This window comes from Panthera onca, chromosome C1 (assembly GCF_046562875.1).
Source record: "Panthera onca isolate mPanOnc1 chromosome C1, mPanOnc1 haplotype 2, whole genome shotgun sequence".
Lineage (NCBI taxonomy): Eukaryota > Metazoa > Chordata > Mammalia > Carnivora > Felidae > Panthera > Panthera onca.
In genome coordinates, this window is record NC_138346.1 from 150,278,151 (window position 1) to 150,303,660 (window position 25,510).

General features: G+C 41.7%; 1 long non-coding RNA gene across 1 annotated transcript; it reads right to left on the minus strand.

Annotated features, from left to right (window-relative positions):
- Positions 1–461: 461 nt before the first annotated feature.
- LOC144617081 (uncharacterized) lies at positions 462–25,112 on the minus strand. The gene is made up of 4 exons (XR_013557101.2): positions 23,815–25,112; positions 21,310–21,352; positions 10,859–10,919; positions 462–925 (listed from the first exon to the last, which is right to left on the minus strand). It is a non-coding gene; the product is annotated as an uncharacterized LOC144617081 (long non-coding RNA).
- Positions 25,113–25,510: the final 398 nt, after the last annotated feature.

Consider the following 25,510-nt stretch of genomic DNA (forward strand, 5'->3'; position numbering starts at 1 on the left):
ATAAGATCCGAACCAACCTCAAGAATTATGGGAAATTTATCATATGCTGTGTGAAACATGGTAAAGTTTGGACTGGAGGTGAGCCCCCCCAAGCGTGTGCAGACATGGCAAATCCTGGCTCTCCCTATAGTTCTTACATTGTTTCCACAAATTGCAGACAACTTGCAGCCGGTAAGTTTCTAAAAGGAAAGCGGAAATTTGTCTTTCTTCTGTCAGGGCTGGCTGTCAGTAAGCAACCAACAAGCTGGGGAAATGAATTCAAATGAACATGTAGTCACTTCTTCACATGCTCAGATTTCCTAGAAATGTTATTCATTCCAGATATACCAGCACTTACTTTTCGATATTTCAGCCCCTGTTTAGGAAGCGTGTGAGGTAATGTAACTGTAGGTACAGTGACCGCAAAGATTAGGTTAGAACCCCTCAAGGCGGGTCAGGTCAGGGCTGGAGGCCTGGAAAAAGCCATAGCTGCCAGGCCAGGTCAACCGATCTCGAAGACTATGTTCTCCACCAGCAGCCAAGGCCACCTCTGTGCCAAGAATCCTGAGACTTTCTGTAGGAGGTTCAGGGAACAGTTTAATGCAAACCTTTGGATCTTAGCAAACTCAGGCACCACTTGGCTTCATCATAGAGAACCCCTGGCTCACCTGCTTACTGCTCACCATCACCAGAGTTCTCAGTTGACCTAGATAACCCACTCTTATGCCATGGCCTCAAGTCTCCATCTGGATCCATCCATGGGGGGTTTTGGAAGCCCACTGGTCCCAGCAGATAAGGCAACAGCCTGACTCATTCTAGACCATCTTTCATCCAAGAGCCTTGAGAAAGTGAATGTGAGGGGTGGGGAAGTCCGAGTTCTCTCTCCCGCTTGATGTAAGGAAATATTTGCTTGTCCTTCATGAGTAGGATTGTTGATGTAAATATCCTGAAATGAAACCACAGGTAACTGAGCAGTGCTGACCTGACTGTGACAAACTCATAAATTTCCCGTATATTATGTCAGTCAAGGCAAAACATTTTTTTAAGATTTTATTTTTAAGTAATCTCTACATCCAATGTGGAGCTCAAACCCACAACCCCCGAGATCAAGAGTCACATGCTCCACTGACTGAGCCAGCCAGGCGCCCCCCGCCCCCCAGTCAAAACATTTCTGTCACAAAATTTAAGCTGAGTGAATAAAAACTGGATGAACGGAAGCTGAATGAATCTTTTTTTTTTTTTTAATTTTTTTTAACGTTTATTTATTCCTGAGACAGAGAGAGACAGAGCACGAGCAGGCGAGGGTCAGAGAGAGGGAGACACAGAATCTGAAACAGGCTCCAGGCTCTGAGCTGTCAGCCCAGAGCCCGACGCGGGGCTCGAACTCACAGACTGCGAGATCATGACCTAAGCCGAAGTCGGACACTCAACCGACTGAGCCACCCAGGCGCCCCAAGCTGAATGAATCTTAAACAATCGGTTGTTTGCAGCCTGTGGTGGGAGTTCACTTGTGAATTCTCATGTAACTCTTCTTTCAAATTTACCATTGAAATTTAAGATGTGGGGCACCTGGGTGGTGTCGGTTAAGCCTCCAACTTCAGCTCAGGTTATGATCTCATGGTTTGTGGGTTCGAGCCCCATGTCAGGCTCTGTGCTGACAGCTCAGAGCCTGGAGCCTGCTTCGGACTCTATGTCTCCCTCTCTCTCTGCCCCTCCTCAACTTGCGCTCTGTCTCTCAAAAATGAATAAACATTAAAAAAAATTAAAAGAAAAAAAAGAAATTTAAGATGTTAATATGTCATAGCAGGATGCTTGACTGGGAAAGGTGGAATTCCTAAGGACCTGATTCCCTTTTATCTCATGGTGGGAAAGGAGGGTTGTGTTCTGTATATGGCCATCAGCATACAGTCCTGCTTTCTCCTCACCCTTTCACACTGTCAACATATTATAGACAAACTGGTGCTTGCAAACAGCTGCAGCCTTTGTTTCAGGGGCCCTCGCCAAGAGTCCCTTGCCAGGGTTTCTGCTTCTTAGGACAGTGTCCTGACTTTAGCAGCTGGGCAATGGGTGGGGCCGGACGCTTCCAGATGGCGGTACTGACAATGTCTGCACCCCCAGAGTGGGTGGCAGGGGCCTGCAGGGCTGCCTCAGACTTGCTGGAGCTGCAGGTTAAACTAACAGATTCCCAGACTCCACCTGAGACCTGCTGGCGGGGACTCTGGGAGCAGGACGGTCCCAGATGGGGCCCCGGGAGCCCATGCCGCATGCCAAGCACACACCACCTGTCATTCTTATTCCAACTGAAATTTGAAAACTATAGCCTGCGGGGAATCTTGCCTGGTTGCACATCAGAATCATTCAGGGGATCTTTGAAAAACACCGGTTCCCAGGTCCTACCACATACCAACTGATAAGAATTCCACAAGAATTTGCTAATAGCACTCCAGGTGGTTCTAATTTGCAGACAGGGCTGAGAACAAAGCAACTCCTGAAAACAAATTATAACAGTTCTCCAGGTACCTTAGGAGAGTAAGTTCCTGTCCTGGTCCTCTCCTGTGCCCTGAGGCAAGTGTGGGATGAGGCCCTGGGTTGTTTTTTTTTTTTTTTTTTTTTTTTTTAAGTTTATGTATTTATTTTGAGAAGAGAGGGGCGGGGGGCTCCTAAGCACATACAAGTTGGGGAGGGGCAGAGAGAGAGGGAGAGAGAGAGAGAACCCCAGGCAGGCTCTGAACTGTCAGCACAGAGCCTGATGAGGGGGCTCGAACTCACCAACCATGAGATCATGACGTGAGCAGAAGTCGGAAGTTCAACTGACTGAGCCCCGCGTGGTTCCTTTTGACACAAAGCGGGGTCATGTCAGGGATGGCAGGACAAAACCACAGGATTACTTCTGGGAGCAGATAGTTTCTTCCCTAGAATCCGCATGGTGCTCTCTTAGCTACTACCAAAGGCTTTCTCACATTATGGAGGAACTATGGCAAGGCTCTTAAATTCTTCACACGGCTACAGAGCAAGAGGACCAGTGAGAATCAAGTTCCTGAGAAGATGTGCACGCTTAATCTTAATAACAACATTGGGATGCAGAATTTGCATTTGATCAAGGTAATTTTTTTTCTTTTGGGTGTTTTCTGTCCAGAGTAAAATATCAGAAATAAATGTTTTCCATATAAGGAAAATTTTAAAAATTGATTTCTAAAGAAAGTAATATAAGTGGTAAACAAAAACTACCAGTCTTAAAGAGACTCACTTTTGGAATCATTCTGACTTTTAACATTTAAAACCCTGAAGTTCTATTAAGGATTCACAGAATCCAACAGCAAATGGCTTACATGAGGTGCTTATATAATACAATTTCTTCAATATCTCCATAGTTACTACCCAGAAAATATTTTTTTGAGCTAATTTTGACTAAATACCAGGCACTATGCCAGGCTAGGAGTACAAAATTAGCAAGACAGATCTCAGCCCTAAGGAGAATGGGGAATGTAGATTAGTAAACAAAAAAATAAATAAAAAGCAAGGTGATGTTAAGAGACTGTTAAAAACAGAACAAACTGAGGGTTGATGGGGGGTGGGAGGGAGGGGAGGGTGGGTGATGGGTATTGAGGAGGGCACCTTTTGGGATGAGCACTGGGTGTTGTATGGAAACCAATTTGACAATAAATTTCATATATTAAAAAAAAAAGAAAAGAAAAGAAAAAAAAATTCCACATATTAAAAAAAAAAAAAAAAAGCAAGGTGATGTTACTACTGCTGATAATATTGGGTGCTATAGAGTTGAAGGAGCTATTCATAAATGCCAGTCTGCATTGGCCAGTTTGAGCTCAGTTTTGAAGGGTGAAGAGGAGTTTTCCAAGTGGACCCGACAGGGCACTCCAAGCAGAGGAATGAGAGGTTCAAGAAGTATAGACGAGGGGCACCTGGGTGGCTCAGTCAGTTGAGCATTGACTTTGGCTCAGGTCACGATCTCATGGTTGTGGGTTCGGCCTCGAGTCAAATTCTGCTCTGACGGTGTGGAGGCTGTTGGGATTCTCTCTCTCTCCCTCGCTCCCTGCCCCTCCCCCACTTATGCGCGTGTGCTCGCACGCGTGCTCTCTCTCTCTCTCTCTCTCTCTCTAGATAAAAAAATAAACTTAAAAAAAGAAGTGTAGATGAGCAGGTCACCTTTGGAAAACTATGTGCATTTGTTTCTATTCCTGCTTTTAAAAATTACCATAAACTTAGCAGCATAGAACAACACCTATTTATTATTGGGTCGTTCTGGAGGTCAGAAGTCCAACGTGAGCTAAAATCAAGGTGTTGCATTCCTTTCTGGAAGCTCTAGGGGACGATCTGTTTCTTGGCCTTTTGCAGCTTCTAGCCACTGCCACCTTCCTTAACTCATGGCCCCTTACTCCATCTGCAAAGCCAGCAATGACAGTTCAAGTCCTTCTTATGTCATCTGTTTGACCCTTTTCTCATCATCATGGCCTTCTCTGACCACAGCCGGAAAAGGTTCTCTCGTTTTAATGACTCATTAGATTAGGTTGGGCCCACCTGCTTCTCATCTCACGGTCCATAACTTCAATCACATTTGCAAAGTTCTCTGTGCCACTTAAGGCAACATATTCACGAGTTCTGGAGATTAGGGCAGGCACAACTTTAGGGGTCCGTAATTCTGTCTACCATACCGTGCATCAATTAACCAAGTGACTTTGATAGATAGGATAAGTAGGAGCTAAATCGTGAAAGGCCCTTATATGTCAGGTTAAGGAGTTTTCAGTTTATCCTTTGGGGACCAAGAGTCCCTTTAGGTTTTAAGAAGGGGGTTTCCCTCTTAGAGGTCTCTTTGGCTATACTGACCGATCCTAAGAACCGATGGGGGGATGCCTGTTACTAAGACCGGTATGCAGGCTTGGGGATTCGGATTTAGTAGGCCCAGGGTGAGCATGCAGGAACGTGTTTATGACCAGTCGGGTTACCAACACATGACTAGAGAGTTAGTTGAGAATATAAGACTGGAGGTGAGAGACCAGTAAGGAGGCCCTGCCATCAGTCCTGGGGAGAACTAACAAACATAAACTAACACAGCGGACAGCCCTGCGGATGGAGATAAGTGGGTGGATTTCAGTAATATTTAATGGGGAATTTGGACAGAACTATTGGTAATCTACTGGATGTGCTCTGGTTAATCGAAAATGCATATTTTAGAGTCAGACAAATGTGAGTTCAAATCCTGGCCCTGGCTGCCACCTACAAGCAGGTGGACTTTGCTGAAAGAATGTCTCTGAATCTTAAGGCCTTGACTATTAAATAAGGATGATAATATAAAATTTACCGAACTGTTAAGGATTAGCAATAATGTATCTAAGGGGCTCAGAAATGGCACCACTCTTTAAAAAAATTTTTTTTTAATGTTTATTTATTTTTGAGAGAGAGACAGAGTGCGAGCAGGGGAGGAGCAGAGAGAGAGGGACACACAGAATCGGAAGCAGGCTCCAGGCTCTGAGCTGTCAGCACAGAGCCCGACGTGGGGCTCGAACACACAACTGTGAGATCATGACCTCAGCCGAAGTCTGACGCTTAACTGACTGAGCCACCCAGGTGGCCACCACTATTATTGTTATGGTGGTGATTGATAGTGTTATACGGATGTAAATAGTGGTGGTGGCTGACAGAGAAGAATAAAGATAACTCATGGAATGCAGGGCTCGGATGGCCAGATGAGTGGCAGGGCCATCCACCCACATAGAAATATAGGAGGAGAAGCAAGCTGGGAGAGCAAGGTGATGGGTTTCAGTTTTGAACACGTTGAGTTGGAGATGAGGGTGAGATTTTGGGTGGAATGTCCCGGAAGTAGTAAGATATACAGATTCTGAATCAGAAAAAAAAAAGAAAATCTGGGTAAAAGCTATGGTGGTTTTTCCATGGACCTGAAACTTGTAAAAGGTGTCTTTGAACATGAGCCACAAAACTGTAGGAATCAAAAGAACTACTAATTCATCAAAGCCTTTTTACTGCTTAAATCACTTTGTGTATTGTAATAATGCAAAAGTAATTACAATGTTCCTGTTAAAGTAATAATACCCTGACAATTGAAAGGCGTGCTTAGACAGCCACAAGGCCCTAAACATTCATTCCGAGCCCTCACAGAGCTGTTTGGTTTATGATTTTACAAGTTGGCTGGAAGCGGGGTCATGCGGAGGTTAATAGACTGAGCTGTACTTCCTGCGGGATCGCAGCCGAAGCCCAAGTGTGGGTTTCTGCTTCCTGCTCTGGCACCCCATTCATTTTCTCGCTTTGTTAACCCAACACTGGACCCTCCTTGCGAAAGGACTGTCTGCATCATTAGTGTGCCCACCTTGGGGTCTGCCGATGTGACTCTCCTTCCTGCAAGAGCTTCACAACGTCCTCACCTTCCGTCTGTGTACTTGGGAAGGGGTCAGTGTACTGTTTCTCACTGGCAGCTGCTGATCTGAGGGTGAAACACTGCTGTTTCTGGGTCCACTGAGTCCCTAAGACACATTGATCCTTGAGAATTGCATTTCATATCCATACCCTTCTTCTTCTTTGTTTTTGGTCTTTTTAAAAATTTTAGTTAATATACAGTGCATACTGGTTTCGGAAGTAGAATTCAGTGGTTCATCCCTTAAAACCAACACCCAGTGTTCATCACAAGTGCCCTCCTTAATCCCCATCACCCATCCAGACCCTTCTTTTCATGCTCAAAGCTTCCGTAGTCCATGGTGAAAATCACCTAGCAGATAGCCTCATCTACTTCTCCTTCCCATCCCTGTGACCCGCCACCAGAAGAGTTCAGAACTGGGAGTCACGATTCCTAGGGAAAAGTGCCTGCCTCCCTACTTTCCAGTTGGGTGACCTGGAACAAGACACTTAACCTCTCTGTAGCAAGATGTGCTCATTCCATAACCTGAAAATTTTATTTCAGATACAAATCCCTTGTTCAAATGAAATCTGAAGTAGAAGCCAAAAATAGAAAGCAGGGAACAAGGAAAAGTGCCCTAGAGAAGTGGGGATGGCAGTCCCAGGGCGTTCATTTGCCCCAACACAGCCGAGCCCCCAAGGCAGGCCCTGGGCATCTTTACAGAAGGCACTGCAGGAGGTCCCTTAGTGTGCTTTCATGGCATCCGCTTCCAAAATTCTGCTCATTGCCCCTCCTTACTGAAACTGATCAGAAGCTTTCCAATAACCCAAAGATCATGTCTAAACTCATTAATTTTTCATGTAAGGCTCCCACAGCCCGAGTCAGGCTCACCCTTCTGACTTTAAATTCTATTACGCCTGCCACAGCAACCCTCTGGTCTCACGACTGTCCCTAAATCTCACTTACATCGTTCTGTCTTTGTACTCAATTCCTCTCCCTGACTTACACCCTGTATTAGTTTTCTGTTGCTGCTGTAACAAGTTACCATAAACTTAGTGCCTTAAAAATGTACATTTATTATCTTACAGTTTGAAGTCTAAAGTCCAACATGAGTCTCTCAGGGCTAAAATGTAGGCGTTGGTGAGGGCTACTTTCCTTTCTGAGGCTCTATCAGAGAACCTGTCTCCTGGCCTTTTCTAACCCCCGGCGGTGGCCCTTTTCTCCATCCTAAAAGCCAACAATGTCACATCTCTCTAGGCCTTTCTTCTGTACTCACATCTCCTACCTCTCCTCTTCTGCCTCCCTCTCCCACTTTTAAGGATCTTTGTGATTACACTGGGCCACCCAGATAATCCAGAATAATCACCCCACCTCAAGATCCTTAATCACATCACAGTCATCTAACGTAATCACAGGTCCCAGCATTTAGAACAATTTTGAGGGCCATGGTTCTGCCCACCACACAGCCCATCCGTGCCCATCCGTGCACGTCCTGTATGTGAGTAGCAGACTTTACTGAGGAAGGGGGAAGACCACAGAGGTCAACAGATGCTTCGCTACAGCCATGCAAACTCCTTCAAATTGACTCCCGGGCATCATCCTGTGGCCTGTCCCACCACTGAGGGTGGTTCTTTGACCATTTCATGCACAGAGCATTTGCCTCATTCTGTCTCTCCTCCACACTCTGACACCTCCCCGCTTTGCTTCTCTTTCTTCCTCTTTTCCTCCCCCAAGGATTGACACTGAGAACTCCTGATTCTTCTCACTCTGTGACGCAAACTTTCTCCACGGCCAGCTTCCAACTTCAGCACCCTTGAAAGGGCTCAGCTGAAAAACAAGGCCTCCATCTAATGAGAGCTACCTCCTTAGAATATGAGTGTGGTTGTAAATCCCAGTTTGTTCCTCGTGGTCACATGATACCACATGTGGTCCGTGTTATCACATGATAACATGTTGACCTGCCCACAGGCATGGTGCCACTACCCTTGTCGGTGTCATGTTTGTACATTTTCTCTTTTTTTGATGAAAAGATCTCAGGAAAATGTCTCAGGAATTATGGCTGGCTGGGGCAAAAGAAGAGAAACTGGAGTTGATGCTTTCCCTTCTCATAAAAGGAGAGACTGTTCACGTGAGTGATGACTCTAAATGAAAATGTGGAATTTTTAAAGAGTGGTTAAAAACTATAAGTCACATCCCTCTTTGGTGCTAAAGTATTAACCCTCACTAGATTGTTAGAACTTGAGGTTGGAAATCATATTTTATTCAATGTCGTGTCCCCAGCGCCCCGGTATAGTGTGCACATAACTGATGCTTAATGCATTTTGATTGATATAATTAATAGATATAGTATAAAATCTATTATTTATAAACATGGGTATATATAAGTTTCCTCCCACACAAATGTAGCCCTGTTTTTCTCACTCAGAGGAGAGGTTGCCCTCTCTTTGTGCTCTGGGATATTAGAGGGTGGGTTGTGTTTCTCACCATCAGTTGAGAGTTTTGCAAAGGCAGGTGAGTAAAACAATAGATAAAACCCTTCACGAGGAATGTTGGAACACAACATTGGCATAATGGAAGGAGTGTTTTAAAGCCACACATTAGTATTAACATCTGTGCAAAAACAAGCTTTCAAACTGTGAACCAACAGGATTTATGGCAGACTATTAATGCTCATTCTGTTCCTGAGTTAGAGAGATGTTTATTCTCAACAGTGAGTCACTCACAGACATGAGCTCCAAGCAACAGCAGTCTGCAGCATCCCAATTAACACAGGGGAGACAACTAAAAATTAATTCTCACTCTTGTAATTAAGTACAGATTTTCCTCCATGTACAATGGGGTTACCAATAAACCCATTGTAAGTTGAAAATATCATAAGTTGAAAATTCATTCAGGGGCGCGTGGGTGCTCAGTCAAGTTGAGCGTCTGACTTTAGTTCAGGTCACGGTCTCGCAGCTTGTGGGTTCGAGTCCCGCATCAAGCTCTGTGCTGACAGCTTGGAGCCTGGAGACTGCTTTGGATTCTGTCTCTGTCTCTTCCCCTCCCCACTCATGTTCTGCCTCTCTCTCTCTCTCTCTCTCTCTCTCTCTCAAAGGTAAATAAGCACTAAAAACAATTTTTTTTTAAAGAAAATGCATTTAATACACTTAACCAACCAAACATCATAGCTCAGCCTAACCTACCTTAAATGTACTCAGAAGACTTACATTGGCCTATGGCTAACCAACAACATCTATTTTATTTTATTTATTTATTTATTTATTTATTTATTTTATTTTATTTTATTTTATTTTTTTTTAAGTTTCTCAGGATCCACATAAGAATGAAACCATATGGTATCTGTCTTTTTCTGTATGGCTTATTTCACTTAGCATCACACTCTCCAGTTCCATCCACGTTGCTACAAAGGGCCATATTTCATTCTTTCTCATGCCACGTAGTATTCCATTGTGTATATAAACCACAATTTCTTTATCCATTCATCAGTTGATAGACATTTAGGCTCTTTCCATAATTTGGCTATTGTTGAGAGTGCTGCTATAAACATTGGGGTACAAGTGCCCCTATGCATCAGTACTCCTGTATCCCTTGGGTAAATTCCTAGCAGTGCTATTGCTGGGTCATAGGGTAGGTCTATTTTTAATTTTCTGAGGAACCTCCACACTGCTTTCCAGGGCAGCTGCACCAATTTGCATTCCCACCAACAGTGCAAGAGGGTTCCCATTTCTCCACATCCTCGCCAGCATCTATAGTCTCCTGATTTGTTCATTTTGGCCACTCTGACTGGCGTGAGGTGATATCTGAGTGTGGTTTTGATTTGTATTTCCTTGATAAGGAGCGACGTTGAACATCTTTTCATGTGCCCGTTGGCCATCCAGATGTCTTCTTTAGAGAAGTGTCTATTCATGTTTTCTGCCCATTTCTTCACTGGGTTATTTGTTTTTCGGGTGTGGAGTTTGGTGAGCTCTTTATAGATTTTGGATACTAGCCCTTTGTCTGATATGTCATTTGCAAATATCTTTTCCCATTCCGTTGGTTGCCTTTTAGTTTTGTTGGTTGTTTCCTTTGCTGTGCAGAAGCTTTTTATCTTCATAAGGTGCCAGTAGTTCATTTTTGCTTTTAATTCCCTTGCCTTTGGGGATGTGTCAAGTAAGAGATTGCTACGGCTGAGGTCAGAGAGGTCTTTTCCTGCTTTCTCCTCTAAGGTTTTGATGGTTTCCTGTCTCACATTCAGGTCCTTTATCCATTTTGAGTTTATTTTTGTGAATGGTGTGAGAAAGTGGTCTAGTTTCAACCTTCTGCATGTTGCTGTCCAGTTCTCCCAGCACCATTTGTTAAAGAGACTGTCTTTTTTCCATTGGATGTTCTTTCCTGCTTTGTCACAACATATATTTTATAGTAAGTGTTGACTATCTCATGTAATTCATTGTACTTTAATCTCACTGTACTGAAAGTGAAAAGCGGGATGGTTGTGTGGGTACAGAATGGTTGTCAGTCTATTCGTTGTTTACTCACATGATCGTGTGGCTGCCTGGCAGCTGGGGCTGCATCACGAGAGACTGTTGTACACATATCCCTAGGGAAAAGATCAAAACTCAAAATTAAAAATTCTAAGCACAGTTTCCACCGGAATACAAACCACTTGCACACCATTGCAAAGTTGAAAAATTGTAAGTCTAACCATCATAAGTTGGGGATTGTCTGCGTAATATTTTACCTTTTGCTTCATATGGTTGGCAAATAATACCCTTTTCCTACATACAGTTTGTAAACAAAATTTGAAACTTTTCTTTATATAGTGGGGACCATCAGGAGAGGTCTTCAGTGGGAATGTGAGGGCACTGCATGCCTTTTCCAGTAACATATGCAGTGATTAGGAGGGCCCTTGCGTGGTCAGGAAATCATGGAGAAGCATGGAGAACAACAAAAGCTTTCAGTTCTAAGAGAATGCAGCTAACTCCTCATTATTTGTGCAGACAGAGAAAGGGTAAAGCACGGTTACATCTCCCAACCTCATGAGGTAGATTAGTTTCATACTTTATCACTTGTGCCCACCCAAGCAAAATGGACCAATTTTGAATACCGCCTTCATTCCTCAATAATTAGCTATTTATTCATTCATCCATCCAGCAAATACTCTTAGTGTCCCTGCTGGCATCGCAGTTGGTGCAGTGACAGAGAGAGACACACTTGGTGATGAGTATTAAATCCAGGACAGGGGGCAGCGATGAGGTACACATTACCTAAAACCCGGGTCTCAGAGATGAGTAGAGAAAGGGTTGGAAAGTGGCGGGGCGGGGGCGGGGGGGGGGGGGTGGGTACCATTCCACACAGCAGGAGCAGGAGCCAGCAGAAAGGGAGAGGTAGAAGTTGCAGGGGAGAAAGAGAAATGACAGATATAATTAGATCAGGAGAAGGTGAGGAAAGTTTGGGTTCAAGGACTTAGGACCATTGATTAACAACGGAAGATTAACAACGAATGGAAGAAGTATTTTTGCCTAATCCTTTGACCCTAGTAAAGATGCCAACAAGCAGTACAATAAACAAAAGTTGTCAGTAAAAACTCAGAGAGGGAACTGAGTGGAAGGATGGAAGGAACTCCTGGGCCCCACAAGGAGGCAATCCAGGGATGCTTCACCTACAGCAGGGAGTAACAGCAAGGGTTGAAGGAACAATTTGAGAGAACCAGGCACCCACCCTATAAAGAAGGGGATGACTAAGCTAACAAATTCAAGCACAAAATATGGGATTGGTTCAAGAACCACTGAGCCAAATGCTGTCCAGCTGAGATATGGAGATAGGGAAGCCACCCCCAACCTGGTGAGTCCCCAGCACAAGGACTCCAGCAAGGGGGTCTGGTGGCCTGACTCTGGTTCCAGCCTCTGACTTTCTTAGTCATAGACTATAAGTCAGATTCTGAAACTTCTTCTGGTCCCAGACTCCATCAATCTTCTGTTTCAGAGGAAAATATTCCAGCACCAGGATAGATCTGAATTTATAGACCAATTCATCTGCTGAAGCATCCTGTGCCTCATTGAGGGAACCATGATGAAGCCCTATGGCAACGGGATATGTCTGACAGATTCATCCATGGTGTTGTGTAAAGCTGTGGATTGTTCTTTTTCATTCCTGTTTAGTGTTCCACAGTGTATATAAACCAGAATTTACCCTTCTTCAGGTGACAGATGTATGGTTGAGTGTTTCCATTTGAGGTTATTACAAATAATGCTGCTCTGCAAAATTTTGCACCCGCCATTTGACTTACTTGAGTCAAATATCTGTAGTGTGTCTGGGAGTGGAATTTGCTGGCTCATGGGTCATGTGCATATTAAGCTTTGGTAGATTCATACCGTCAGAGATTTTTCTACAGTGATGTCACCAATTCTACATTTTCATGAGCAATATATGAGAGCTTCCATACTCTCAACCAACATTCATAATTGGGAGACTTAAATTTTTGCCCATCTGGTGACCATGTGGTTTTCACTGTGGTTTTCATTTTCATTTCCCAAATGAATGGATCCCTTTCCATGTGCTTATTGGCCATCAGGCCTTCATCTTACGTGAAGGGACTTTTCAACTCCTTTGCCCATTTTTCTAATTAGTTTGTATGAATTCTTTATGTATTTTAGATACTAGTCCTTTATGTGTTTTATGTATTGCAAACATTTTCTCCCATTCAGTGACTTGTGTTTTCACTCTTTATGATGCCTTTTAATGAACAGAATTTTAAAATTTTAATGTGGTCTATATTTCAGTGCTTCTCAAACTATCTATGGCAGACACACTTTTAGAAGGCCGGCGGGGGGCGGGGGGGGGGGCTTTAATTTCCAATCAATCACAGACTGATATTCCTATGAAATACAATAAAAATTGACAAATATAAAAGTTAAATAGAAAACACAGACATTAACATATTTATAAAAGGAATTAATATTTATATAAAAGAGGGAGAAAAAGAATTAAGGGGTGTAAAAGTTCCCAAACCGAGTGAGTGGTTTCAAGCTCCTTCACAATTACCTTTGTCTACACACAACCCTAAGACCCATGGGCACACACTTCCCTGGCCTGGCAGCCACAGAGTTCTGGCCCGATCGCTACCAGTCAGGGGGAGTGGTCCGTGAAGGCTTTTGCCACATTCTGCTCTGGTGTAGTCCTACTGCTGAGTTCTCCACACCAACAGCTCAGTCTTTACCTCAGTCATTGGTGGGATGGGACCTTGCCCTGTAGCATCACTCATACCTCCTCGCTGAGGCTCGCCTTTATTTGAGCCGAAAGAAATTGTCCAACTTTGAATCCCGTGCCAGTTCTCCGCAGATTTTGCCTGTGCGATGACCCCCGTCTTAAGCAGAAGAGTGATTATAAGTACACATCCTCCCTCCATAGGGAAATGAGATGCTACTACCTCAAAGGATCCCACGTTTACAGTTTTTTCCTCTTCTTTGACGGGCTTCTGGTGACAGAGTATATTTCTCAGGCAGTTGCAAAGAGAAAATGGGAGTGTAGAGGCAATTATTGTTAAGAATTAAGCCAATCCTTTCTGCTCTCTCCACTCCCCACACATGATTTAAGTACTGGCTTAGAGGACTATAATGTATGCAGTCATTTCCCGTAACCATGACAAATAACTACCATAAGGTCAGCATTATTTGGCTTGTAAAATAAAATTCCAGAGTGAGCATGAAGCTACATCTTCGTAGCTCAGACAAAGAAGCTAAGGCCCAAGAGGTTTAAATAATGTCATTCAATCAACAATAATTTCTCAATAATTTTTTTATTGTGAAACAAAACAAAAATACAGAAAACCATGCAAAAGAAATGTATAGCTTTAGTGAAGTATTATCTACCAAACACCCTTGTAGTTATCACCCAGGTGAAGAAACAGAACTTTTCCAGCACTCCAGGCATCCTCTCATGTGCTCTGACTTCAGTAAACTTATAACTTCCTACATTTCTCCCAAAGCGACCGTGCTGTTAACTTTGTCCGAATAACGTCCTTATGGTTCTGTATGGTTTTTCACCCAAATGCAGGTCCTTAAACACTGTAATTTTGTCTCACTCATTTAAAAAAAAATCGATGTATCTCATTTAGTCTATAGCTTCTCTTCTAACCCTTTCTTTTCCTTTCGCTTCTATTCAAGAACCCTGGACAATAGGCCTATAGCAGTGGCTCTCAAACATAAGCCTGCATCAGCTCATTACAATACAGATTGTTGGACCTCCCTTCATGAATTTCTGATTCAGTAGGTCAGAATGGGGCTTGAGAATCTGCTTTTCTAGCAAGTTCCCAGGTGATGTGGGTGTGGCTGGTCTGGGACCACACATTGAGAATCACTGGCCTATGGAATTTTCCACAGTTATAATTTTGCTGATTGCATCCTTATGATGTATTCAGTATGTTCCACTGTCCTCCGTTTCTTGCGGATTGGGTGCTGGATTCAGACCTTGAGCAGATTCAAGTTCTCTTCCTTTGGTGAGAATAAAAATCCTGTGCTCTTTTATCGGGAGGCACATAATGTCTGGCTGGCTCTTTTTTATGATATTAGCAACCACTGATGTTCATTTCCTAGATTCATTAATTTGCTGGTAGTTGCAAATTAGTGACATTCAAATGATATAATTTAGTTTTCATCTATCAGCTGGAATAATTTTATAAAGCAATGCTTTCCTTTTCTACTATTTGGTTACACAATGGTAAAGTTCATACAGGAAAGGCAGGATAAATGTTTGATTCTTTCCATTTATTTACCAGATTTCAAGATAGTTATAAATTGTTTCCCTATTATCCTCCAAAGATGACCATTTATTTTTATATTTTAAAAATATCATTATGAACTCATCAATTCAAATATATTTTATGTGTTGCAATACACGGTAGCTATTATCATACTGAAGCTCAAATTACTCCCTCTTTGGCCAATGGAAACCTCTTCAAGTTGGTTCAGAGTCTTTTTGACACAACCTTGTAGTCTTTGACAGACTCCTTGCTATCTGGCATATAAGATGTTCCAGGCTCAATTTGTATATTTCTTGCCCTGTACCTAAAATCAGCCAGTTCTCCAAGAACAAGAAGCCTTGATTTCTTGAAATAGTATTTCAAAACAACAGTCTAAACATTAGGGGTATTCATAGGTACCTGGATTGGTCTATGTTTCTAGGGCTTTCAGTAGGTACACACACACACACACACGTTCATACTAACATTTTCTATTCACATATCAAGACTATAAATTTCAAGACTCCTTTCTTTCATATAAGAAATCAGGTTCTCAGGATACCTGGGTTGCACAGTCAGTTAAGCACTTGACTTCTGATTTCGGCTCAGGTCATGATCTCATAGTTGTCAGACCAAGCCCCAAGACCACGCCCTATGTCAGACCAAGAATGCCCAGCATGGAGCCTGCTTAAGATCTCTCTCTTTCTCTATGCCCCTTCCCTGCACATGTTCATTCTCTCTCTCTCTCTCTCTCTCTCTCTCTCTCTCTCTCTCTCTCTCTCAAAAATAAAAAAAGAGGGGTGTCTGTTTGGCTCAGTGGGTTGCGCATCCAACTCTTGACTTTGGCTCAGGTCAGGTCCCAGGGTTCGCGGGATCAAGCCCTGCGTTGGGCTCTGTGCTGAGTGTGGAGCCTACTTAAGATTCTCTGTCTCTCTCTCCCTCTCTCTCCTTCTTCCCCTCTCCCCACTCTCTCTCTCTAAAATAAAAATTAAAAATTAAAAAAAAGAATTCTGGTTCTCAAGAAGACAGTGAATGATAGGATTAGAATAGCTCATCAGTATTCACTTGCTCTATCTCACATTAGAATCTCAGAATAACAATATTGACACTCTCACTACCAATTATGATTACTGAAAATAGTCACACATTTTTTGTAATTTTATCCCTATTCTCCTTTATTTATTTATTTTTTTAAGAATAGTTGCTTTATATCCACACTGTCACAGCCTACGACCATGACATATGATGTTCTCTCCATATCAGCCCTCATTTAGTCTCAGTTCAACAGGGAATGACATCTTCAGTACTTGCCACCAGTGCATACTTGGAAATCCCTGGAATCATTTTGGCTAGCTCAGGAAGGGCTCAGGGAAACAATATTCCCTGGGTTCTTGCATGTTGATAACAGGTTGTGCTTTTCATACTCGAAAAGTCATTTTGCCAGATATAAAATTCTTGACTCTCATTTTCTTTCTCTGAGTATCTAAAATATGTCATTACTCGGGGCGCCGGGGTGGCTCAGTTGGGTAGGCGACTGACTTCAGCTCAGGTCATGATCTCGCAGTTTGTGAGTTTGAGCCCCACATTGAGCTCTGTGCTGACAGCTCAGAGCCTGGAGCCTGCTTCGGATTCTGTGTCTCCGCCTCTCTCTGCCCCCTCCCCTGCTCACACTCTGTGTCTCTCTATCTCTCAATAATAAATAAACATTAAAAATTTTTCAAAAAATAAAATAAAATAAAATAAAATAAAATAAAATAAAATAAAATATGTCATTACTCAAATTTCTATGGCAGGAAGTGCTATTGTTGAAAAGTCTGAAGACAATCTGTTTTCATTTCTTTATAAGGCACTTGCTCTTTTTTACCTAGATGTCCAAACATTTTTTCTTTTCCTTTAAAATCTAGTAATTTTACATGCCATGTTGGTCATCTTGGGTTGATAGTCTCAGTTAAATGGTAACCTCTTTCACATCTTTGTTTCCTCAGGATTTTTCTTCTCAAATTATAGTTTTTAGTATTTCTTCTCTTACACTGTGTTTTGCTTCAGTGACTCTTATTATCTGTATAGATTTTTTTTTACCTGTTTTAAGTATTTGTACTTTCTCTCCATATCTTTTTGATTTTTAACATTTTTCTCTTTTTCATCTTCAACTTCTCTTAAGGCATATTTTTGTGTTTATTTTCTTCTGTGTTCTTCATAGTTCAGACTTCATATCTAAAATGATTTTTTCTTTTATTCTTTATACCAACTTCTTGCGTTCTGTCATCTTGTTTCTGTGTATGTTTTCTCATGTATATTCTTTTCTGTATGTATTTTAGCCTGCTTTGAAATAATAAGCTATAGTTTTAATTTATTTTGAAGGCACTATCTTTCTTTAATGACTGCAGGGTATAATTCTGTTCCTTATTCTCTTTGTAATTGTGACAACTTTCTTTGGGATTTAATCTTGATTCCTTTCTGTGGCTCATTTTTATTTAATATTCATTCAAGATAGCTTTCTAACACCACGGAGCTCCCTCTTCTGTTTACTTTTTTCATGTGGGGTTTAGAAAATATGAAGGTTTGTTTTCTAAGATCTCCTGGCTGTTTCCTTCCAGTACTGTACCTCCTATACCTCTTTCCTTGATCTCTCTTGTTTGCATCCTGCTCAACTGTGATTCCCCTTCTGAAAGTGTCTCTTCAGTATAAGCCCCTATTCTCTTACTCTGCGTAGTCTAGAAAACCACCGAAGAGTTTAAGTGACACAATCTAACTTAGGTTTTAAAAGGATCCCTCTGGCTGTTCTGTAAATGGAGAGTGCAGGGAGAATGCAGAAGGAAACAGGGAGACCAGTTAGGAAGCAATCACAATACCAGTACTGACAAATTTTATGTGTAAGGAAACTGAGACACAGATGGTTACAAGGTTTCCTTTGCTATCCCAAAATAGAGCGCTCCTATGAGAACTTCCATAAGCCAAAACGCCACAAAATGAAGAAGCAATTACCATTCATTTATATGGAAAATTTTTTGAGCATTCCCAGACCCCAAAAATAACCTCTCTTAGGCTTTTCTGATGCTTCAGGACACATCTTGCTAACAGATGCACAAAATAAATTGAGATAAAGCACAGATGCTCACAGATACAGTTCAAAACTGTGCAGCTTGATGCTGAGATGCTGAGTTTAGTTCCTGGGGAAGGAGCTTGGCAGGCCACTCTGCCTCTCTGGGTGCGTGCTGCCTCTAGAACAGCTCGCTGCAAAATAGAAGCTTAGCGCTGCTTTCGTTTTTCACTTTCTAATGTAAAAGCAAAAGTGCTCTTCAAATTTCTTTCAGTTAGCAAAAACAGGTGCTAATGGAGGTCTTTTGTAAGAGCATAGTGGTGTAATATGAACTTTCAAGAAGCAGGGGATGCCATGTAACTTTCCCTCGTCTCACAGCTGGTAAGTGGCAGACATGACATTCAAACCCAGGCATTTTCACTTCAGAATCTGTAGTAAACATCTGCCATTTGAGGCTGTTCAACATGTCTCAAAACCCCTGTATACATTTTGATGGCTTTCCACGTTGTAAGTCCCAAACCAGCATTTCCCAGAGGCCCCTGTGGCTACAGTGCAGATGTATGTAACTTGGGTTTTACTGATCAGATGCACCCAGATTTAACAAATAATATAGGATGGTGACTAGTTAAATTTTTCACCAGTTATTTTTTTTTTAGTTCATTTATTTATTTTGAGAGAGAGAGAGAGCGAGAGCGTGAGCATTTGCACGGGGGAGGGGCAGAGGTGGGGGGAGAGTGAGAATCCCAAGCAGGTTCCACACTCAGCATGGAGTGTGATGTAGGGCTAGATCTCATGACCGTGATGTCACCACCTGAGCCAAAATCAAGAGTCAGAAGTTTAACTGACTAAGCCACCCTGGTATGCCTCATTAGTTATTTTTATTGAGCTCTAATTCATATACCATAAAATTCACCCCTTTAAGTATACAATGCAGTGGTTTTCAGTACATTCACAATGTGGCCACCACCGCTGTCTGATTTTAGAATATTTTCATCACCCCCAAAAGAAACCCCTTGCCCACTAGCAATCATTCTCCATTCTCCCCTTCCTCCAGCCCTCCGGCAGCACTAATCTCCTTTCTGTCCTCATGGATTTGCCAGTTTGGATATTTCATGTTAATTATATAATACGTAATCAGTACTTCATTCCTTTTTATGGCTGATGATATTCTATTGTATGGATATGCCACATCTTGTTTATCCATTCATCAGTTGATAGACATTCAGCTTGTCTTTACTCTTTGGCTGTTAAGAATAGTGCTACTGAACCTTCATGGACAAGTTGTGTGTTCACGTGATTTTAACTCTCTTAAGTTAAATTTGAATTTCAGATAAATAATGAATATTTTAATATAAATATGGCTCAAATATTGCATGGGGTAAACTTGTATTTTAAAACTATTTTCTATTTATCTAAAATTTAAATCTAACCTGGAATTCTGTATCTTATCTGTTTACCTTACCGCAGGGAGCTTTGGATAAAGAAGTGAGAAATACGAGGCAATGCTAACAGTGAATTCTATCAAATATTTAAGAAAAAAATAATACTAATTCTATGCAATATCTTTCAGAAAATAGAAGAGGGGGAACACGTCTTAACTCATTTTCTAAGGCCAGCATCATTCAGACAAAGACATTACAAACAAAGAAAACTATGGGCCAATGTCCCTCATAAGCATAGATGCAAAATTCCTCAACAAACATATTAACGAATTAAATCCAAACATACATTAAAAGGATGGTAGATGATAACAAGACCTTGGGTTCCTCGGTCTCAGCCATATTTCCCCCACTGGGGTAACCCTGAAAGCACCTCTCTGGAATTCAAGAGGGTCCAGGATGCATGGTTCAAAAATCACTGCTCTAGGGTTCAAATTCTACCCTTAGATCAAGCTATAGAGAGTGACATACTGAAACTAGATTATTTTGCTCCTTTGTAGAATTTTTTTTTTCAGAAGCAGTATTTTAAGATACCCTATCATAAACAGTGGTGTGGAAATCATAAATGTACGTAGGGTGTACCTATTTTAGTAGGAATATTGTGAAGGGTCTTATCCATGACATTTAGTGTTTGTAGGAGACTCAAAACCAAGGAAAACTATATTTTTCTCTGGAACATTAAGTTTTTCTTTTACTTTATCTTGTGGAACATTCTAAATCCTATAATAGATTGGATTTCTCACCTTCTTTGCCACTAGAAATACTAGAGCCAGATCTGTGGCTCATCTCTAAAAAACATAAAAATGTATGTTTAACATTTTGTGTGCTCATCTTGCCTTTGACTTTGTTGTCCTCTTAACCTTAAGAGTCTCCTCTTAAATTCTTTTCCAAAATATATAATGTATAACATATGTATGTAAGATGTCCCAGATCTCTTGTAGAACACATGATTCAGCCAGGGTTTCTTTTAGGGGTGTATTAATGACAGCAACTTCCAGGATACTTGACAGCTCAGATGCAGAAAACTATATGATATTTTAAGTGACTATTTTGAAGGGAAAAAAAGATGTGTGATGTTATTGAATTCCAGAATTAGAATGTCAGGCTCACAGCACAGAATTAAATCCTGGAGCTCCCTGCTATAGAAAGGGTACTCTTTCTCTTGGTTAGTAACAAATTAATGGCAAACTCTAGTCCCTCTGGAATGTGAGCAAATTTTAAGAGGGGTGGTAATTTCAATAAATACAGTTTTACTGGAACTTTCATGTATCTCTGTTAACTTTTCCTTAAAGCCAGGAGTGATATGATTATTGTTAAGAGGTAGCTACGAGTTTTGTACCTTGTTTACATTTTTAAAGAGAAAAAAATCACTCCAGGGATTTTGGCAAAGCCATGTACATTCCCTTTATCCTAGAGTCAGTCTGCGTTAAAAGAGTAAACAAAAATACAAACCCTGTGATGGTTAATATTATATGTCAACTTGGAGGATATTTTCGAATGGGATTAAAATTTAAATTGGTGAACGTTTTAAAGCAGATCACCCTCCTTAATGTGGTAGACCTCATCCAATCAGTTGAAGGCCTGAATACAACAAAAGACCAGCCACCTGGAGACATGAGGGAATTCTCTAGGCTGCCAGCCTTTGGACCAGAACTGCACATCAGCTCTCCTGGGTCTCAACCTGCCAGCCCGCAGATTTCAGGCTCACTGGCCTCCATAATTACATGAGCCAATTCCTTATAATAAATTCCTTTTCTATATATACACATACCTTATTTGTTCTATTTCCCTGGAGAATCTTGAATAAGACAAAGCTACAAACAAACAAACCAAAGTAGTGTGAGCTACTTCAGAAATATTGAGCTGTGAATTCTACTTTATGTCAATAAAACAGTGAGAAATAGCATATACAGATGTATTTTTCATTTTGATAGAGGAGAAAAATAACACATTCTTTCAACATACTTGCAAGACTCAACATGCTTCCAGAATAACCTTGCAGGCACATTACTTGAAATACCATTGCAAGGGTAACATGCAAGTTTTGTTTAAATAGCATATCAGTTAGAGATTGTGTTTGGTTATAAGTAATTGAAACCTCTAAAAACAGTGGCTGGGACAGGATGTAAAGGATGTAAAGGGCACCAGGGACCCAGGCTCCTCCCAGCCCCAGTGCCCTGCCACCTTCAGTATGACTGTCATGCTCATGGCCATCTGCTGGAAGATGATAGTTTCACATCAACTATGGCCTCCACATACTAGAGGAGGGGTAGAGTAAAGGGCTAAAATTGCCTAAACTCACTTCCTTTTATGAGCTTTCTAAAAGCCCTGCCCAACAATTCTGCTTACAACTCTAGCCTAAGGCTAAAACCATATCTCTTCATCACCCTTGGCTACACAGAAAATGAAATTGGGTTCACTGTCACCTTGAACAAAATTGGAAATCTCTTGGTAATAAAGAAGGGGAGAATAGATACTAGGTAGGCAGGCAGCAGTATCTGCTACTCGTAATATGCTCAGGAACTATGAAGTCGTTTCTGGGATTTGAATTGTTTGGGTGTCCCTGTACCCTCTGAGGGCAGAGAGGAAATTAAGTTCAGCTTTTGTCAATTCCCTGGTTACCTTCCTTTGGACATATCAGTCCTGAGAGCACTCTTTAGGGGAAGTGAAGTGTCATCAGAGAATCAATGTTCTGTGTCTTGCTTCAGAGTGCCCAGAAGGAGATGTCTAGGAGGGAGATGATGTGGGGTAGAGTGAGATTCACTTCCTGAGCCAGTTGTGGGATCCAGCTTGGGGAGCTAATGGATATAATCTGGATAATTTCAAAACTTTCTAATTATTTTCTATCTCCATTGTTATGATCTAAGAAGAAATTATTTTGGATATTATATATTATATCAATAAAACTTCTCTTATGATAGTATATAGTTGAAGAACATTTAAATAGAATCAGACATTACTTAAGGAAGTATTTCTCAGCTTGCAGTTTGCAGACACATTCTTAGGGGCTGAAGCGCTGTTTTCCTTTGAGATTCTGTATCGCACTAAAGTTTGAGAAACGTGTTCCAGTCGCTTGGAGCAAGGGCCTTTGAAGAGGGACCTGGCATTGGTATTGTCTATTGGCAGCTTAGTGCAAGCAGTTTCCTTGGAGGTGATGCTGAGACACTCAGCTCTGGTGCTAAGGGTCAATGCTTCACAAAATGGTGAGTCAACAGGCACTTTAAGAGCACTGCTGATGGGAGCAGGTCCTGTACCAGGCATGTGGGGAGCTGCTGTTATTAGCAGGGAGCTGTCTAGGACATCTTCTGCTCCTGGTGTCCGCTGTTGCGGAAGGGAGCCACCAGGGGGCACAACCTTGCTAACAAGAACAAACCAACCCTGAGAGCAGCAGGTAAAGTCAGGCTGGATGGGAGGGGAACCCACAACGAGGTTACTGAGGCCGTGGACTATGCTCTGTCTGATTTATTGCTTAATTCCCAATATTGGGCTCCTGTCTTGGTATACGTTATTGACTGGGTGTTTCGGAGAATGGAAGCACACAGAATGAACAAGTGAATGAACTGTGACCAGACAAAAATGACCAATATTCGGATTCACAGTCATTCACCATCCCCTTTCCTGAGGATTCGTTTTCTGCCTGCTTAGCTTCTTCTCCATCCCTTCCACCCTCTGAGGAGATTTTTGTTTTTGACAAACTTGGGCTTCTATGATGAAAAATAGGCAGAGAGGGGGGAAAGGGGAAGGAATTTGGCTTACCCAGTGCACCCTCTAAGTGCAGTTCCCTCTGCTCTTTGTGGATCCTCCTTCCTCCATCAGAACCCTCGGGGATGCTCACAGAGTTCTGCGGCCAAACTCTGATTTCTTTTGAGTTGTCCTCTATCCCCAAAATATGTATCCGAATGGTAATAAATAAGAGATAGTGGACCAAGAGCTAAAATAATCTAAATAGTGTAGTGCTGGTGGGTAGAGGAGTTTGAGGGTCAGCTTGAGGAGAGAGCCATGAGAGTTGTGACAGGATGTAGGAAGTAGCTAGAAAAGATGGCGATTTGAACAAGTGTCAGCATATGTTAGGATCCCATTTAATGTTCTTTGAGAGATGCTCTCCATCTACCCCCCTCCCTAAAAACCAATAGCATTCTCTTTGGCTCTGCTTCTTGAATGTCAAGACTGCTATGATAGTAAACCATATTAATCTCTGGGTTTAAGGATTTCAGAGTAAATAAATGAAGAAATAATAGGAATGAATGAGGAGTGATAATGTTTCTCATTGTCTTACATTCTAGTGTGAGTCATCCTTGACGTAAGGAGAAAAATAGAGATCGTTAGCTTCCTCCTATGGAGGGAAGATGATTTTCTACCAGGTCACTGAGATCAGGGAAAGCCTGGAGCCCAACAAAGCTCTGGGAGAGATTCAAGACAGGTGCAGCAATCTCAAGTTACAACTGGGACCTTTTTTCCAAGGAAGGATGTACCTGGGGAAAGAGATGTAGAATGAGGTCAAACATTGAAAGGAAACCTCCAACAATGGAATAGCTATTGTGAAAAGAACACAACAGGACATAATATTTGTTTTCAGTTCTGTCTTGACAATTCCCTGCCTTCAGAGAATTTCCTGATTAATATTAATTATCTCCTTCAACTTTCCTTCCTCCATCCCTCCCAGAGCTCAGTATAATAGCAATAGGAACAATAACAGCCTTTTGGATGAGGAGTTGGCAAACTTACAAAAGGATAGAGCCATGTGGTCCTTTAATGGTAGAAAAGAAAGGGGAAAGGGTGAACAAGTGTAGATTTAGGGGAAGGAGTTGTAATCAAATCATGATTCTTGTTAGGGGATGGATATGGCTCTTCAAATTAAGTGTTGGGAAATGTAAGTATGGAAGGGAGTGGTTTGTGTATTACAGTCAAGGGGTAGACTGAAGTCAACATTAGTCCTTTTGCAGTCACACAGCCTCTGAATCACTCTTCCTGTTCAGAGAATTTCTGCATTGTAATCCCCTCTTCCTCAAGTCACCCTTGCAGCCTTCCTTGCAGCTCAGATAACCTTGCCTCAGTTCTATCTAGGCAAAACTCTTATTTATAAGTGAGGAAAATGAAGTTCAGGTACAGCATAGAATGGAGTCATTGGTGAGCCACTGGTGAGGTGAGTGTGGAAACATTCCACATTTAAAGGGCAGCCATCGTAAGGTTCCTGGCATCATATGTCCATCCCTATTGGTGTGAGCTGTGGTGTTTTCACTAGGGAAGCCACTGTAGTGTGGTTTCCATCTTACTCCTGACTGCATCATCTCTAATACTGACCCTCCGAGCTACCTTGTATCTTTCAATATCCTTTCTAAAAGAGTATTTCTGCTTAAACTAGCCAGAATGTATTCTGTTGCTTTTACTAAGATTGCGATTTAATTCAGGATAATAGATAGACAGAGACTACATATGTATCCACAAATACACATATAGACATCTTTATACCTAGATAGGTTAAAAAGGAAGCTTTAGTTATAACAAACATGATTTACTTATCTGAAAATAGGTTCCTCTCAGTTGTCAGTTTTCCTTTCTTTTGGAAAGAGAACTTCTTTTCTTAAGATAGTTGGCTTCTATAAATATCAAGAAAACTTGAATGATGTTTGGATAAGAAGATGAAGCACTGAACTTTATAAACTAAAGAAGTGGATTTTTTTTTTTTTTTTTACCTTTAAGTTAATTCTAGCACATCAAGAAGGGACATGGCTGAGGCAGTGGTTTATACCTCCTGTTCACACCTGACATCTTGGCCATGGCCCATCCATCAGTTTTGGGTCAGGGCTACAAGGCCTGTTTCAGACATCCTCAGCTAGACTTTTGAGTTGGGATAGGATGTGGGTGAGAAAGTGAGAACTGAGATGGTTAAAACTGCCCCCTAAATCTAGTGATTTTTCACTGAGAGAGAGTCATCTTGGCCATGCAGTCATGAGTTGCACAAGACTAGCATG